General features: G+C 37.9%; 1 long non-coding RNA gene across 3 annotated transcripts; it reads left to right on the top strand.

Moving 5' to 3' along the window:
* Positions 1-1,271: 1,271 nt before the first annotated feature.
* On the top strand, positions 1,272-4,073 carry LOC146665152 (uncharacterized). Of its 3 annotated transcripts, none has more exons than XR_014912567.1 (5): positions 1,272-1,312; positions 1,434-2,049; positions 2,408-2,560; positions 2,927-3,017; positions 3,612-4,073. It is a non-coding gene; the product is annotated as an uncharacterized LOC146665152 (long non-coding RNA). The 3 variants fall into 3 exon arrangements; XR_014912568.1 differs by having other exon boundaries at positions 1,278-1,565; positions 1,986-2,049; XR_014912566.1 differs by having other exon boundaries at positions 1,278-2,049.
* Positions 4,074-18,779: the final 14,706 nt, after the last annotated feature.

Raw genomic sequence — 18,779 nt, 5'->3', positions numbered from 1 at the left:
ACCACTGGCGCCCTGTGCTTTGCACAGATGAGAGCAGGTTCACCCTGAGTACATGTCACAGACTGAAAGGGTCTGGTTTGGCTTTTATGATGGTGGAGAACATTATCCTGGCTGTAACATCATTCCGCATGACCGGTTTGGTGGAGGGCCACTGATGGTCTGGGGAAAAATATCCATGGACGGATACACAGACTTTAAGGGGTTAGGCAACGGCACCCTTACTACCATTAGGTGTCATGAGGAAATCCTTGGATTGCCTGTCAGACCCTATGCTGGTGCAGTGGGTCCTGGATTCCTCTTTATGCACAGCAGTGCCTGGCTTCATGTGGTGAGAATATGCAGGAAATTCTTGGAGGATGAACAAACTGATACCATTGACTGGCCCCCAACGCTCACCTGACATAAATCCAATAGAGCACCTCTGGAACATTATGTTTCAGTCTGACTCCACCAGATTGGACTTCAGACTGTCCACTGATGCACTGGTCCTGATATGGGAGGAGATCCCCCCGAGACATCATCTGTCACCTCATTAGGTGCAGGCATGCATGTGGAGGCCATACAAACTACTCAGTACTATTTTGTGTTGCTGCAATGAATTTTCAGCAAAATAGGCATTTGTTTACTTTTCATGGTGTCTTTGAATTCAGCCCTCCATAGGTTGATCATTTGTATTTCCATCCTTTTGTTCGTGACACATTACCTCAACCTTTTGGGATTACCCAAATGAGCATAGATAACCATCATAATATTTTTTTTCCCATTGATATCTGATATGTTTCTAAAGTGTTCTTAAATTATTTTGAGCAGCGCATTTGCTTTTTTTTGATGGACATACAGAACATCCCTAAATGCATCCCCAAAGTGTGGAAACGCCTTTAGGCAAGTCATCCATCAGTTAAAGAACAGTACATATTTAGAAATTCAGATTATGTCATCTAACTGACCTCTGTGTGTCTGGACTTTGGGATGACATTGACATAAATGAAAAAAAAAAGAAAAAAGAAAGCAAACATGTAAGTCTTCTGTAAATGACCATTTAAAATGTACAAAGGCTATGTACATGAGAAAATGGTTGTTAATATATTTATTGCATGTTTTCCAAGATTTATATGATTAATATGAAAGTGGCCCCTTCACACGGCTTGTTTTCCATAAAACAAGTAATGCATGAATCAAGAAAAATGTCATATTCTGTGAAAAATGTAATGGCCACCTTCATTAGTTCATAAATATGTATTAAGATACTTTTTAGACCCAGGAAAACATACACTGCACTGAAAAAAAGGGACTGGCCATCTCTTGGATTTATGTAAGCATCTTGCATGCATTTAACACAATTGCCTCATGTTTTAAAGTTAAATGTAACTATATAGTGTAAAAACTACATGATATGCAGAAAGGGTGTATTCAATTGTTCATATCATGTTCAGGTGAAGTAAGTCAATAAGATAGCAACGTTAAATCTCGTGAAACCACGCGTGATTTCATCTCGCGGGCTTTGGATCGTGGTTTAAAAAAGGCATCCATCTCAGTCAAGTCGAGCAGCCAACTCTACGTTTTTGGTATGTCTTGATTTTTTGAATTCATTTTTACCATATTTCAGCCAAATGTAGTTAAACGTCTAGAGTGTCGCCATGTAACATGCTAAAAAAGAGCCGTTAGCTTATTTGCTGTTTTATCTGTTGTCAAAGAATTGGCGCTTTTTCATTTGAATTTGTCTTTGGCACAAGAGCCGTAATATCACATTAAACCTAATTACGAGGCACTCATAACATAATTTGGTTTTCTGTGTGAATAGATTTGTCAACTGACTCTTCAGTTACATTGTGTATTTACTGCACCGTGGTGTTAGTGAGATTTTGGACATTGAACAGCTTTAGCTAATATCATCAGCGGCATTATGCTAGCTTACATCCCTACCCCTCCTGCCCTCACCTGCTGTCCTTTTGTTTTTGTTTTTGTTTTTTTTGCTGCACATTGAGAGATGACCTCTATTCTGCATTTCACCAGGAGTCAGCTGATGGATTGTGGGTTCAAGGTGTTATGGTAAGAAAGTATATTCTATTTTCGTTTCTGTAACTTAATTATAATAGGTTTTTTATAATTATTAGGTGCATGCATACTCACCCTATTAATACAACTGAGAGATCCAAAATCTGCCATAGGTTTAACTTATACCTGTATGTATTGCCAGAAAGGTGATTACTGGACTCGCATTAATGCACACTTGAACTGAAATGAGGTTGTAACTTGTGGGTTGTTGGGTTGCAAATCAGAAACAAACATCTTTGGATTTTTTTTAATCCCATAAGATCTGGAAACACAGTTTTTATTCAACAAAACATTACTGATTAACCAAGCACAGTGCCTGCTGTTATTTCAAAATAATTTTATGTCATTTCAGATAAAATGCAGCATTCCAGTGCATCCCAACCATGCCTTTACAGTCAAGGTTTCTGACGGAGCTGAGTTTTTCTCTGACAGTCTGCTGAAAGTGTTTGCAAAGTGATCAGGGGAACAGGGCACAAAGCTAAAGGATGTAGCTGCCATAATGACAGTAAGAACTTTAAAATTCTTTAACTACAAAGTGTATATGTATTGCATTAGGTCAGTAAAAGATTTTTATGCTACATCCATTGAAACAGTCAACTATTACCTGTGAGTAATGATTCCACTAAAAGGATGCCATAATTTTCGTCATGCATTTACTGGCCCACTGAGAAAAAATTATCTTTTTTTAAAAATAAATGTTCTGGAAACTATATATCCATAAAGTTGATGTCAAACAGGAACTTTTGATATTGCTTTGTAGATGCTGGTGTTGCATGTTGACTGGTTTAAAAAGTCAAGAGTTTTTGTCTGGGATCATTTTCTTCTGTGCTACTGAAAAGTTCACAAATCTCTGTTTTCTTTGTTATAATAGTCAAGGATGACATAAATCCTCGGAGTCCCTCATCAAAGTGCTCCGCATCTGTGTGAAAGACAATTGCAACATCTTGGTGCAGGAGTTCATGGTGAGTGTTTTATGGGTAGATTGTGGCTTTGCAACATTTAAAAATGCATTTAGTTATCCACTTGATCCTCATTGGACTGGTTAGGACCAGTAGTCCTCTTTAATAATTTGAAGTTCACATGAGGCCTGGTAGTGAACTCGGCCGCCGGCCCTTGAGGCCCCATCCCCACCCCTGTATTAGGGGTCACATCAGTGTGAAAAAACTTTAAATTTGTCATTCTAATGAACAAAGGAAAATCCCACCAATATTTATATTAGCTTTTGTTTGAAAAAATGACCAACTGACCAACAGCTAACCAAATTGTGGGGCTGAAAGTCTAAATTCTAACATCTTCTGAGTGACATAACCTGGATTTCTGATGGGCCGGTGTCTTTCTAACAAAAACTAATGTAAAGCATTTGAAATTATTATGTTTTTCACCCTCTCTTAGAAACTCTGTTAGACCATGAATGGCAGCATGGCAGACCACTCTTTGGCTATAGCTATTTACTATGTTGCTTGCATTGGTTTAAATTACTCTAACATTAGAACTGGTAGATTCAAAAGAGATGAGTTTAAAAAGGAATCTTAAAGAAATGTTTTGTGTTTAACCAGGACTTGACTGAGGCCACTGCACAGATTGAGAAAACCACAATGAACATCTGTCTCCAGAGGATGCAGCAGGCAATGACTTTTCTGATGTTGTTCTTCAAGATCTGGATAACGTGACCTTTGCAGTAGCCATGCTGTTTGGACCTTTTTTATTCCTTCAACATGAGTTACCCATCACAACTCTGCTACACTTTTGAGGTGATTCAATGGGTGGTAATGGAGTTGGATGCAACTCAGCTCTCAAGAAAAGCTCACAACTAAGACAAAACTGCTCCTGCAACGAAGCTCACTGTTATGCATGTGAGGTGACCAGCTCTAGGTGAGAGGACATTTAAATCTCACACTTGTTCTGCTGCATTTTTGAAGCTCAATTCCAGGAACGGATCGCAGGGTTCATTTTTATATACTCTGCAACTGCCATGAGGACGAGCCGTTTTTTGTTGTTGTTTGTTTTTCCTTTTGCTCTGTACAAGTTCTGTTTGTCTGTTTGGCAGCATTTTTAAATTTCTCTTTGTATTTTTTCTTTCTTTTACTAGTGAAGAGATGTAGCGTGAACAGTTATACAGTCTAAATATCCCATATGGGTCGTGTGAAATGGTATTTTCAGTTTCATTCAGTTGAAGTAAAGAACGTTGAATATTTCTAAGTGTGCTGTTTTGAACCAAGATGTCACAGTATGATCAGTGCTGTAATTTTTGACAGTCACTGTATCAATGTTATTTTTGCGTCTCTTGAATAAAGGTTTTGACCTGCAAGTGCTAATTTCTTTAGTTATTGGGGTAAAATGGGTAGTGTTAATAGGAAGGTGTTTGCCAATTCAGTAACCTAATTTAATGTTAATGGAAACTAACATTACCTCAAATTGTTTAGTTATAATTGTTGTTTAACTGAATCTTGACGTTAGAGGCCTTAAATAGAATGTTTTGTATTGTTCTTTCCCAACATTTTTCAAAAGAAACAGTCCAATTTCTTTGCTGTGATTGATTCCAGAGAACACGGAAGAACTGACATTATTTAACTGTTGATTTATATAGATTCAGTAGAGGAGTAATGTCAGTTTAATTCTTTACCTACTGCAGTGAAATTAGACATGTTGTTTTGAAAGGTTACTGGTGGATGCCAGCAACCATCTTGGAAGAGAACAATACAATCTGTTATAAGGCCTCCATTTGAAAATTGTGTATTTGATACTAGAATATAATAGCAAAATGTAATTTGAAGATAACATGTAGTATTTAAGTGACCAAGTAGTATTGGGTAAAAGTTATTGAATCGTGTTGGGATAACGTGAGAAAATTGTGAAGGATTAAAATATTCCAAGAGCTCAAATTACTTCATCAAAACATGTTTAAGTCACATTTTATCAACACAAATTGCACAAGTTTATTGAACATGAATAAATTGTGTTAATTTAATTCAATTGTTTAAGTTGCTGCCAAAGCAAAACATCTGTGTGCAACAAATGTCCACCATTGAATTAAGTAAATCCAACAACATATTTTTTTCAGTGTGCAGTGCCAGTGTATGTTTTTGAGAATCCACTGTATTTCTCTTTACTGAACTGAAATGACCTACAGTAGATTTCAATAAGACATTTTGCTACAATATAACCCTTTCTCCTCCCCATCTATCCACTATTAATCAATAATGCCTCGCTGCAGAAAACAACTACTTTATAAAATGCTCTTTTCCCTCATAAACGTATTCGTCAAATAAAAACATTCAAAGAAAAGTTCAAAAATAGCTGTCTCTGTAAAAAATGCCTTCAATCCAGAAAATCTTTTGTACTCAGTGTTGCTCTCCCCCAGTCATGCTCCAATGGGGATAGAAGCGTGGTGAATGAATTTTAAAAAACCTCAACAGGAGACAAAACTGACTTATTAAAGACAGAACCATTTAACTACTGCGGTGGAATATCAGGGGAGAATGTGCACAAAGCAATGAAGGTGGGAGCAAATGGCTCTCCTGAAAAATAAAGCATTCACACCTTGAGTATAATAAAGTGGGACCTCTTCATACAGCTATTTTCTCTACAACATTTAACGCGCATAACTGACTGCCGGTGCCCTTGGCAATGAATACTACATCAAACTGAGCTATTGAAAATCCTGCATCTGATATTATAAATAGAGGAGAAAGAAAGCTATGAATCTATGATGCTTTTATTACCAGATTTTAATCACGTTCAAAAAGCACTTCTGAAATATTAACTTTACATCTTGTCTGCTGACTTATTGATCACCCCAAACATTGCAGCGGTGAAATATTCCCCAGCACCAGTAACATTTTATAAGAAAGCACTCATTAACATGACAAAGAGTATTCTGTGAACTAACTTACATTTAAAATCCAACTGATTTTTTTTTTTTTATTACAGTCTAATTATCTCCAGAGTGATTAAAAATCAAGCAAAAACACATAATTGACGCTGCTCATAGGCAAATTCCCACATTCAGTTTTATAAGAGCTTAGAATAGAGAGCACACATACAGGCAGGCTATTGAGAATGTCATGTTTTACTACTTAGTTTGATGGTAACAGTGTTTTTTGATAATAGTGCTTTTGACTTTATTTAATATACTTGACTTTAACCACATCACATTTAATTCTGTCTGGTTGCATTGATTTTTGCTCAGTTTGTTTTATTAAAACATAACTCCTAGCATTTCAGTTTGTGAAAGCAACTGTTCTTCTCCAATGTCCTTAATTCAGTTTCATAAAGTTCTGAGACGATCTCAGAGTGATTCAGAAAGAATGCAATTTGGCCTTTTTTTCATGAAGGTGTCAAGTTTATGTTATGGCCCTTAAAACACTCTCCAGCTAACTACTGACTTCATAAAGACACCTGTTTCTCACTAACCTTCTCCTGATTGTCTTTTTCATAGACTGCGACTTAAAACATCAAAAGTTATTTGGTTGGTTTTTGTTTTTTTTAAATAATTGTCAAACCTTTTCTCGAAACAGAGACTTTCCTTGATTGTCCATATCAGTCAGTATGCGTGATCAAAGGAGCCACTGCACCATATGACTAAATAAGTAGATGTAGGTGTGAAGTAGGTGACCAGTCATACATGCTTATAGCAAATAAGGGTATAATTAAAACGAAATAGCACGCCATATTATTTTTTCACTAGTCAGGTAGCCAGGTGCTGGAAAGATTCCTAGGACATTTTAGTCCATATTGACATGATAGCGTCACACAGTTGCTGCAGATTTCTCAGACACAAATCTCCTGTTCCACCACATCCCAAATGTGTTCCATTGGATTGAGATCTAGTGACAGTAAAGGCCACTTTATTACATTTTATTACATTGTTATCATTAAGAAACCAGTTTGAGATGCTATGAGCTTGTGATGTGGTGCGTTAACCTGTCGGAAGCACCCATCAGAAGATGAGCACACCGTTCTCATAAAGGGATAGAGATAATCACCAACAACACTCAGGTAGGTTGTGGCATTTAAACAATTCTCTGTTTCTACTGAGGGCTCCAAAGTGTGCCAAGAAAGTATCCTCCACACCATTACACCACCACCACCACCAGACGTGTTGATGCAATGTAGGATAAATCCATCTTTTCATGTTGTTTATTCAAAATCTTGACACTACAATCTGAATATCGCAGGGTTAGTGCGAGTTACTGTTACCTTCATATCAACTCAAAACAGTCTGGCCCTTCTCTTCTGACCTCTAGCATCACCGAGGCTTTTTCAACCAGAAAACTGCCACTCACTGGATACTTTCTGTTTTTAAGACTATTCTCTGTAAACCCCAGAGATGGTTGTGTGGGAAAATCCCAGTAAATCAGGAGTTTCTGAAATACTCAGACCAGCCTATCTGACACAAAAAACGTTGCCATGTTCGAAGTCATTTAAATCACATTTGGACATTACTCTTCTTTAGTCTTAAGCAAAATAATAAGAGCCTGAGATTTTACTCAGTTTAACTCTAGATGAGATATTATAGTACTTTGCGCAGATGTCAACGCTTAAAATATTTTTATTAGAGGCTGCCGGGCACATGTTTTTCTTTATCAAAAGCAGTGCAGCCATTGTTGAATATTCAGTCTTTGCATTGTGGGTTAATTAGATGAGCATTACAGAGGCACAGGAAATCAATTTTCATCATATTGTTTTAAGGTAATTGCTCTTAGATAAGCGTATATTCCCCAGAGTTGAACTCAAATGAAATCACAATACCACAAAGGCAACATAAGTTTAAAGCCTCAAATCGATTAGTAAGGTAATTAACTTGAATGAGCCACAATGACAAATGATTAACTAACAACCCATACTCAGATGAGACAAGCCGCTATTTTGTAGAGCAGCATTACTGGAAAATGAAAGTAAACTGTGCATAATGGACAGTCAAACATGAATATCCAGAAATTACAAACAAGTTTTAGATGTTTTCCTGTGACAGTAACTCATTTCATGTCTCTGTGCCACTAGTCCCACTCCAGGTCTAATCACACAGCTCATCTCAGCAGCAAGTCATCTGTTTCCCTGATCTGAGAGCAACAGCTGCCCAATATTTTCTGTCTTCAGCAACTCCCAAAAGCCGCTTTTTTTTAAAGTCCACTAAATAAAAAGTACTGGCAAAGAGACACTTCTCTATCATTTTCCCGGGGTTATCCTTTCCTTCATTTTTTCTTCTGTTGTTTTTTTGTTTTGTTTTGTTTTGTAATCACAGCTTGATCAAACTTGATGCTTATTCTACTGCTATTACTCTTGTTGGCTGATGGCTCTGTCTTGGACATATGAACTTCAGTTGTTTCTGGTTTCAGAACAGGTAATGACAGACATTTAGATGGATTTCATTTATACTTGACTAATAGAAATATTTCAACTGTGTGGACAAATTGTTGCTAAGCTTTAGTATAATCATTCAGAATTTTATGGGATGCTGTAATGTAATTGCCATTAACATAACTGGCAGTTTAGACTTGAAGAAATGACTCTTGATTCATTATTTCAGCCTTACAGTGCATCATAAGTTACATTTCCCTGAATCTGGAATATTGTTTACCTCTCAGACAACAATGTTATTACTGCATGCTAGGGCTGTTTGATATAACGATATATATCGGATGATGATATAAAAACGTCTATCGTTTCATTTTACACTATCGTTTGTTTCGTGGTGTCGCAAAATATACTGTTTACGGCAATAGTTTTTCATCGTTTTGATGGTCACTGTAGTGGTTATATTAATTTCTTAAAGTTCTCTCTTTCTGTTATATTTAATATAACCACACTACGGACAGACAAGCGCCTGTTTTTATGCGTTGTGGTTAGCAACAACGACGGTAACACCATCGTGTGTCCGCTTGTTTATGTTCCACATAAACCTTTCACAATAAAGCTCAAGATCCTGTTGAGACTTTTCAAAATAAACTGAATCACGTCAAAGAGCAGATTAATAGAAGTAAAAAAAGAGCCGCCAGGTGCTAAAAAATAAACCTTAGACTCAAACGTTAGAACAGGCTTTTCCCCGCAGCACGCCATGTAATAAATACAAAGAAAACGGCAGCCGTTACAACTTATGTCTAAAAATGTATAGTTTCATGCATCGGTTAAAACACTCGACACCAGCTACATGACGCACAGCTGGAAACACTTCCCGCAAGTCGAGCTGCCCGAGATTCACAGAATTTACAGAAAATGTTACATTTTTGTGATTTATATCGTTATCGGGACGATAGAATTCTTATATCGGGATATGAGATTTTGGTCATATCGCACAGCCCTACTGCATGCTTTACCTGATAATTGAATTCTGTTTAGTCAGGGGAACAAATAATATTTAACACAAGTGCCTGGATACCCTCATGGGACTAAGAGTCACATTAGTATCTCTGTGGATAACAATGTGCGTTCATATGAAATATAACAATGCATCACATATTGAAAATATAACATTTCCAAAATTTATTTGGTCTGCAGACATGGGAATGGTTATTGAAAACCCAGTTTTTTTGGTACATCACACCAGCTCTTGGTTATCGTCAACTGACTGACAATTAATCTGCAAGAATCTAATAATCTGCTGAATAACCTTCAGTAGGCCTAGAAAACTGTTCTGAAAGACTACTTGAACTCTGTTGCTGTGTTTAATATTGAAAAATGTGCAAACTTACATAAACTGCTGGAGCTATCTCCCATTTTCCTAGCAAAATATATAGAAATGAGGAGTACTACATATCATGGGTCCATTCTGCCCTACTATGAGCTGTGACTCTCTTATTAGTTGTATCGACAATATCAACTGACACTTAACCTGAAATCGTCCTGGTCATTTATTTTTATTAGATGCACATTTCTAACCTTCAAGGATGAAGAGATGTGGACTTTCTGTTATGCTCACTGCAGAATCACCAGTTATACCTTTCAAATGATTGCCACTCAGCGCATATGCATCACGCTTGCTCTGCACTGCTCATTTTATCTAATGCGTGGCTCTTCAAATGCACACAGATATCAAAGCAGTGAGAGTTTGTTGTTCTGTGAGCCTTGGATTATCAAAGCTGTCATATTACCATATTTACTCAAGCAGACCTACTAGGATGTCAGATGTGACTTGTTTATTGTCCAAGCTTTATTGCACTGCCTATCTTTCTCATTACATCCTGACATTGCAGTAATTTGAAAAGATTTGCTTCTTAGACAATGGCGCTCCTGCATATTCTACGTTGCACATGTGTTCCCTGCTCTTTTTGCCTCCTGGGTCTCCTGAATATGAATAGACAGGTTGAATGAAATGATGATATCTCCAGCTGGTCCCTGTGTCTGAAGTCCATAGCTGACAAATAATGATAGTTTACCCCCACATCAAAAGGTTCATTATTCCAGACAGTTTCAATACATTCATTACATGGAGCCGTTCTTTACTCTTCTGTTTATTCCTTTTGTAAAGGCTCTGGCAGAAGGTGGCAGATCTATTAATGAGTGCTTTAATATTCCTCTATCATCGTCAACAAACCGAGTACAGACTTACTAATGGGATAATGGTTTTGTAATAAGTTATATTGTGATGGGTAACTGGATACTCACTTAATTTATTCTGGAGCTGCAACCCTGTAGGCTTGTTTCCAAGCAGTATTGAAATCAGAATGCATAGCTAATCCCTTCATGTCATATCTATCCTGTAAATGATAACAAAGTAGACTTACTTAAATTCCAATTATATGTTAGAAAACCTATTAATGACATTAATATTCCCTGCTATTTTCATTATAACAGATTTTACTTCATCATGAACTGTTCTCTACAAGCATTAACTTTAGCTAGACCAATATATTTTTTCATGTTAGTATTTCAAGTGAAAATGAAAATGTTTCTATATATCTTTAATAAAATGGTCAGTGTGGCTGCTTTACCAGGTGTAACAATTAAGTTTAACACGCAGGCAGCCACGAAAACAGAATTTATTAAATTTAACGGAGTTAGAAGTTAGCAGCAAGTTAGCTCACTAGTTTCAACCCAAACATGATATAGCATGGTCTGACTGAGGGATTTCTGAAAAAATTAAAACTTACAGCTCTGCTGTCACTTTCGACATAAACGAAGATAGGCAACTAAACAGCAGTGGTGTTTGTAGGGTGACTGAAGGACTAGCTGGTATATAATGATGTGCTGCGTGGTGGCTAGCTACAAAGCTATAGTTAGCATAACAAAAACACAGTGAAGCTGGAGGATGAACACTAACTTTTTTCTACTCGATAAAAGTTAACATGAGGGTTCCCGATAGTTAGGGACAAATGCCAAACTTCAGTCAGGAGAAAAACTGAGATAATCCATCCACCATACATACGAGGTTAGTCATTCATTAATTGCTGCATGGGTTGGCTGTAGTTACATTGTAAGGATTTAAAAACTGAGCTTTAAAATGGTGATAAAAACCGAGAGAGGCCGACAGTGATCACTGCCTTTTTTAGGGGCTTGTTCAGATTAAATAGAAAAGATACAAAGCATTAAAACATGTTAAAAACACAACAGCCTTAATAAAAGCATAGTTAGGACCAGGAAGCAGGATTCATCACGTCATTACTTAAAGACCGCAAGTCTTGACAGCAGGCATTGCCTCAACAACTCCTCCCAGATGACGTAACGCTTGATTAAATTATACTTTTTTGCAAAAGCTTGGTTTAATTATGGATTTACTTAAGGAAAATAGTAGCCCAATTAACAAAATAATTAATAAATCCAATGCAGAGGATTCCAGTCTTGACAAGCAGTAGTAATAATTGGCATGCTGTATGAATTAAATCTGTGCTTGAAAAACATTCCATTAAATTGTTAAGTGTTTGAAGAAATTGTAAAGTTGGAACACTCATTTCAATACATTTACAACGCTTTACCAAATTAAAAGACACTGCCAGTCAGAAAAAAACCCCTTCCTCAATTAAATAAGTATGAATGCTAAAATGGTTTCCATTGTTGATTTGTTTTCAGTTTTGCTTCTATTATTAAACCAAGCATTATGCAAAGATTGACTTAAAAGTGGTAGAACTCTTCAGAGCTTTTCAGAATCCTGCAGCCACCTAAAAAATCAAACACATATCCTGGTGAAGAGATGATATGGTGAATTTATTAAGACGCCAGACCAGAGGAGAGTGAAAGGTGGTAGCAGAGGGAGAATTGAGCCACTAATAGTTGCATTGTCTTTGTTTGCTTTAAATATGACCCGGAAAAGTATGGACCCATTGACTGTCACCTAACTTGTTTCTTTTGACATGTCATTTTCTACTTGTATTGCAATATTTTATGAATACAGAGTAAAACAAGCAGACTTGATGCATCCCACTTTTTACCTAAGGGAGCAACAACAGTGCTGTGGCATACCATTAAAACAAAGCAATCTGGGAGAAATTCGTGAATATCTGTCATGGCTAACAGTGGAATTTATAAAGTCTATAAAAGGTGTGTAAAAACAGATGAATGGCTGTAACGATCAGTCCTTATGTCCACAATCACTTTGACCAACTGTGCCAATTTTGTTTTTACAGATCCACGAGGCATGTGCCAGTACTTTGTGGGCAGGATCAATTTCAAAATAAAAGCTTTCATACACACAGGCCACTTGCTCCAGCATTTTCCATCTGCTGTAAGGTTGTTTGGCGCTGCTGAGACCCCCTGTACAATTCAGACAGGTGCCTTTCCCCATCCCGCATGCAGCTGCCAATGAGCCTGTCAGCAAACAGAGGAGGATTTGGCATATAAGAAAGAACAGCTGGCAAGTGCTAATATACAGTCCCACTGAACTGCCAAGGCCTCTCTGGTACACATATGTACTCTCATAGACATGCTCAACCTCAAATTTCACCCCCTCTAGGACCCCCAGTCATCCTTGCTGTCTTAATTCTAAATCTGGCTTCAGTGTCACCACCACTTGTGTCCCTAATTGAGGCAAAACATACAGCTACAGGCAGCTCTAGCTAGCCTGTAAGTGGATGCTGATGGGCTGTTTGGGGCAATAATATCTTCAGCTAAATTTGACAAATGAGTGAACAGTGTAACTATGGTCAGTATAAGCTAATGATTTCCAGGTGTTAAGCAATAACAAAAAAAATGAGAAAATAAATCAGTTAAAACCATTTAAGTTTCTGTCCTTAAAGGGAGATTGTGTTTTAATATTACAGTTTCAACCGCTTTGAGATAAGACTCAAGGCTTTTACCTTTCATGTTAAATGCTAAATATCACTTTGCTTTATCTTCTTTGTCTTTCAGCTGCTCACTTTATCAGTTTCCAGAGCAGATCATCTGCCTCCATCTGACTTTATTCTTAGCATCTTCTGTCACACCAACCCTCTGCAAGTACTCGAACCTCCTCTGTGGTCTTCCCTTCCTCCTGCCTGGCAGATTTAACATCCTTTGACCCATGTAGCCACTATCCTTCCTCGGCACATGTATTGACCTTCCTTCTCTCCATCTCCCCTTTTACCAGTCAAAGCCCCTACATTTAGAGTCCCTATTCTCATCTCCAGACTCCTGCCTTTCTTCTCTCTCGCTGACTCCTAACCTTCCCCCACTCCTATTGCTTTGCCTTTAGCCAACAGTACAACAGCACCCTGTTGGCCAACAGCACCAATCAATAGGAAGACCAATCTTTATGATCTGAATGTTTGATTTGGCCGAAAGTTTACACTGGATGCCTTCTCTGAGGCAACCCTTCCCATTTATCTGGACTTGGGACTGGCACTAGGAGCACAGTTGGCTTGTGGCCGTTGATATAAAGTTGCTTTATATTAATTTTAAATTATTTGTCTGTAAGTATACATTATTAGTCTGCAGTACACTTTGGCTTTCTATGATTCTCCTGCAGGTACAGTACCATCTAATCCGACTGCGGTTACTCAAAATAGGCAAGACTTTTCAGTCATTTATACCGCTGCTAAATGACTGATACAATTTTAAACATGTCTGACATCAAGGAAAAACTGTATTATGAACATTGGAATCAAAGAATCAAGGAAATTCTATAAAAATATCCATTTTTAGATCAAAACTAACAGCCTGTTCACATTTTATGTCTCCATCGGTCTCCTTATGGCACAGTTTTTATACAATACCCAGATAAATCACACAAAAACCAGACAAACTGTTTTCATTCCAAATGTGGGCCCTGGCCAGGTACACACCCTATGATGCCACATTAAAGCTGCAGGAGTCTGGGGATCTGGAAACGAGATGATTGAGCAGGAAGTAGGACATGCAACAAGGGGTAAAAATCAGCTTAGAAAATCCTCAAGGGGCTCTGAAGGTATCTTCATTCAAACAGTCACCACACACACTAGCCTGCACGTACAGATGCAAGGCACAATGGAGGCTGTTGTGATCCATTAGAGGCATGATAAGAAGGGTGTGTGGCAGGAAAAAGACTATAGATCTCAATGCAAATTCTCTGCTTTCGTGACAGAATGAAAAGACTATTCTTTAGGGGCGAGCACGCTGGTGTGGCAGCAGCGGGTGGCTTCAGTGGGGTGAAAAAGGAAGTCTGGTAAACAAGGATTAAATGATGGCGAGTGTGCACCGGAGCTGGCGGCATGACATTTCTGCTCTGTGAGATTAATAATGAAGGAGATTACAGGCATCTCGATGGGGACACACAAATGAGACCAAACCCAGGAAGATTATTAGAAGGCTGACAGGCCCCGTCAAATAAGGGTGAGCAGACAGCTGTTGTGAAATTAATATTTCATGGCCTTCCATCAAAGACTGTGAAAAGGAATCTTCCTACGTAAGATGTGGATGACTTTATCGCCAAAAACTGGGGTGTCTGGGTGTTGGAAGTATGTGTCGACTATCATTGTAAGTATATAATGAGCTAAAGTGTGACTGTACCCTGAAGGGAGAGGGCATGAAATATTTATTTCGTGCACTATACGGAGGGTTATATCGTTTTTGAAAACCGTGCTGCTAAAAACTATTGTTCTGTTAATCAAACGACTTGCCAAAGGGAGCAAATAAGGCGAGGCAGACATATCTCAGTTAGGAGGAAATGGGAGATGGCAAGCTCAGGTCAGGAGTGCCTTAGATGGTAATAAAGATCGTATATAAAATCTATAATAAACTCTCATAGAGCCCAAAACAACTTTGAGGCAATTTTATATTCAGCTGTATCCATTTTCAAAAATGTTACTGACACAGACACACACTTACAATTGTCTGAAGGCAGAGTAACACGGCTGAACACATACCCTCTTTTTATATTCTTCAAATGATGTTGTAGTGAGGAGTCTTGATACAGACTGACAGTGAGACAGGATCAAACAGATGTGGATTGACAGGGGAGTTTAATTTGCAAGTTTTTTCCCCTCATTTAGCTGTTAGTGTTGATTTTGATTGCTGACAGACGCGTTAGCAGCTACCGCTAGCTCCTCTCCTACCAGCAAAGCACCGAACTTGCTCCTAATAGATGTCTCATAGACCCGATTTATCTCATATCTAAAACAGACAATACATTTGTTCAGGCAAAGCCCAAAACGTGTCATTGTAAAATAGCATATTTTTTCACCTTTGGTAATGGGATGTGTTTGACATACTGTAGATGTATTACTGGCTAAACAGTCACCACAGAAAAACAGAAAATTTTCTTTTGACAGGGTGAAATGTGTGTTAGTATTTGTGCACGAGCCCAAATGCATTACATTTTCATCGTATTATGAACTCAATAAAGCATAGAGCAATGCAGCACCATAGTGTAAATAAAGGGCGTGAAGCATCAAACAAAACATTTAACAGTTAACAGGAATTGTGTTGTTATTCATTAAGTTTGCAACAGTTTTCAGACACTAGTTAACACCTTACACAGAAGACAGTAATCAGCTGTGGATGCTGTGAAGCAGACCGGCTCTCAAGCTGTTGTTTTATTCACTGCACTTTCATTAGCACATGTAGCACCATTAGCATATGACAGCACCATTTCTAACTACTCAAACATCTTTTTTCTGGAGCATTGTGTTTCTTAAAAAAATAAATACATGAGAAGAAAAAAAAAAATCTATCTATACATATACAGTGGAACCCCGACTTACGAAATTAATTCGTTCCCGAGGGTCTTTAATAAGTCGAAGATTTTCGTAAGTCGAAGCACCCATCGTGCCTTTTGAGTGAACGATAGGCTATAGGCTAATTGCTAACTGCAACAACAATACGTCGTTCAAGTGGAACAGCAAAGCGTAAGTACGAAAGCCAAGGTGGTTATCACATGATTTGGAAGGCATTGTGGACATTGTAGGCATTCTGAGCTCAGCCAATCAGAGCTAGCGGATTTTGTTACACGGGCATTTTGCCGTAACACGGGCAGAAATATTGCCGTTCAGTGCCTTCGTAATGATGTATGGGAAAAGGGGCACAAGTGGTATAAAGCATTAAATATGCTGACCTATTCAAGTCTGTGGTAGACAGGTAATGGTTACCATCCATCCCCCCAGACCTCCTTTCTACTTTTTTTTTTTTTTTAGCTCTGTGTAAAACCTCCATTGTTCATGTTAGTTACTGCAGTCACTAACAGGTGCTTTCACGATGTAACTGTAGGGGTTGTAATAAGCTTCTTCCACAAATGATTAGTTTCTTTTCATGTCACACTCTGAACATGGTCAAAAGCAGGATGAATTTTATAACCAGCATACTTAGGTTCAGGTAACCACACTAAATTGCTACACTGCACAGGTCTCACACTGCCAGCGAAGCTCTTAAGCAAAATGTACATTCTAGCTCACTGATGACTATAATGCAGGTGAGCCATCTTCAAAGTGCCCATATAGCTCATTTACAGCGTCATAATTTTACTATGATGGTCGGCCCAAACACATTTAGGTTTTTAATGATCAAAAAACATCAAATACCTCTCCTCAACCTCTGCCTAAAAGCTTTTAGCTGCTGTCTGTGCAAGAGCCCCCTTCCCAAAAGCCCATCTGAACTGATGAAAATGTTCTTTTGTATAGACACCATCATATAAGAGCCCTTTAAGGGATAACAGCTAACAAGACCTTGGAGTTCAAGTTCTTTAAACTAGAATTAAACCCAGATAAGAGAGACATTCCTGCACAAGTCACTATAATACACTATGCATTCATGCAATGGCCTTACCATTTCTGATACTACTTGCATCATGAGGTTTTATTCCTCTGCAGCAGCTGAGGCAAAGACTCAGGCCTTGGCGAAGCTGTATGTTTGGTTATGTTTGCTTTTTTGCTAACAAAACAACTGTAAAACTACACAAAATTCATGAAACATGAAGAAAATGGGTTGCATGGAAAAAGAAAGACCTGGACCAGGGTCCCATTCTTTGAAGCTGGATGACACAGAATGGGGGGATGTCAAAGTAAAAATAAAGCATAGGTCTCTATAACCTTCATTCTACTGACACATTTAACAATCAGGTTTCCCTGGGAATCCCAAGGATAATTTCCTGAAGTTAACAAATAAAATAATAATAATAGTAAAATGTATTTCTTCTCAAAATATCCTCAGTTACTAGCAAAAATCCCTCCTATGGGTGGTTTTTACCAGGCGTGCTGTGGGGTTGGTTTTTTTTGTTTTTTTTGCTTCTCTTGTGTATGGCACAGACATATATGGTAGCTTATTATGAATAAATTTACTGGCAAAGTCACAAGGAATTGGAAATATAGAAAAACAAAACTGAGACATGACAAAGAAATTAGAATCTAGTTGGTGAGATAAGGATTAAATTCTGAAGTTTTAAATCAGGATATAAAAATAATCTGTTCCATACCAGGTCTCAAAATTAGATAAATACAAAACATATACAGTCTCATATACTCTCATATACAGTGTATCATTATTTATTTAACAAAATGTAGGCTAAAATATAGAAGCAGAATGTGAATAACTAAGTACTAACTACCGGTAAGGTGCTGATAAATACACTTGAGTAACTGAACATCAGCAAGTATGACCATCTATATGAGTTTTTGCAGATCTGGAGCATTCACCTGTGTGTTAGCACAATGGCACAAGAGGAAATGTCACAATAGTTGCTGCCCATCAGTCTGGGATGATTATAATGCCATTTTAAAATGATTTGAAGCCTGTTATTCCACAGTGAGAAGGATTATTCACAAGTGGAAAACATTCAAGACAGTTTCCAATTTTCCCAAGAGACAACTTGCCAGTAAATTCATCCCAAGATCAGATCATGCAATGCTCAGAGCAACAGCAAAAAACCCAAGAGCCTCATCTCAGACTCTACAAGCCTCAGTTAGCATGTTCAATGTATAATAACAGTACAATTAGAAACAAAAAATACAAGTATGGCCTGTTTGGAAGGGTTGCCAGAAGAAAGCCTGTCAACTAAGATAATAATATGTGAATATTAGTTAACAAAGTGCTTGTATGAAAGTTTGCAAGATTTTGGATGAAGTGCAAAGTATTTTGAGTGCTCAATTAGAATGGAAAAGTGTACATAAGAACCAGTGCATTTACTACATTGTGTTGTGGTCACCATAGATTAAGATGGGAGAGAATAGGAACGAGCCATGCTTTGCGTCCATGCTGAGCAAAGAGAGATGGGTAATTAAAAGGGGCCATCTGTTAACCACTTTAGCCCCATGCCCCTAGTACCGGGGACAAAAAGGAGATCACTTTAATCGGTTATAATAACACAGGGTGAGAAAGTCCTGACATGTGTGGTGTCCACAGAAACCTCT

The sequence above is a fragment of the Rhamphochromis longiceps genome, linkage group LG7, assembly GCF_057381845.1.
Source record: "Rhamphochromis longiceps isolate RC_006_pf linkage group LG7, R_longiceps_female_GT1.1, whole genome shotgun sequence".
NCBI classification, from domain to species: domain Eukaryota; kingdom Metazoa; phylum Chordata; class Actinopteri; order Cichliformes; family Cichlidae; genus Rhamphochromis; species Rhamphochromis longiceps.
This window is presented reverse-complemented; position numbering and strand designations above follow the sequence as displayed.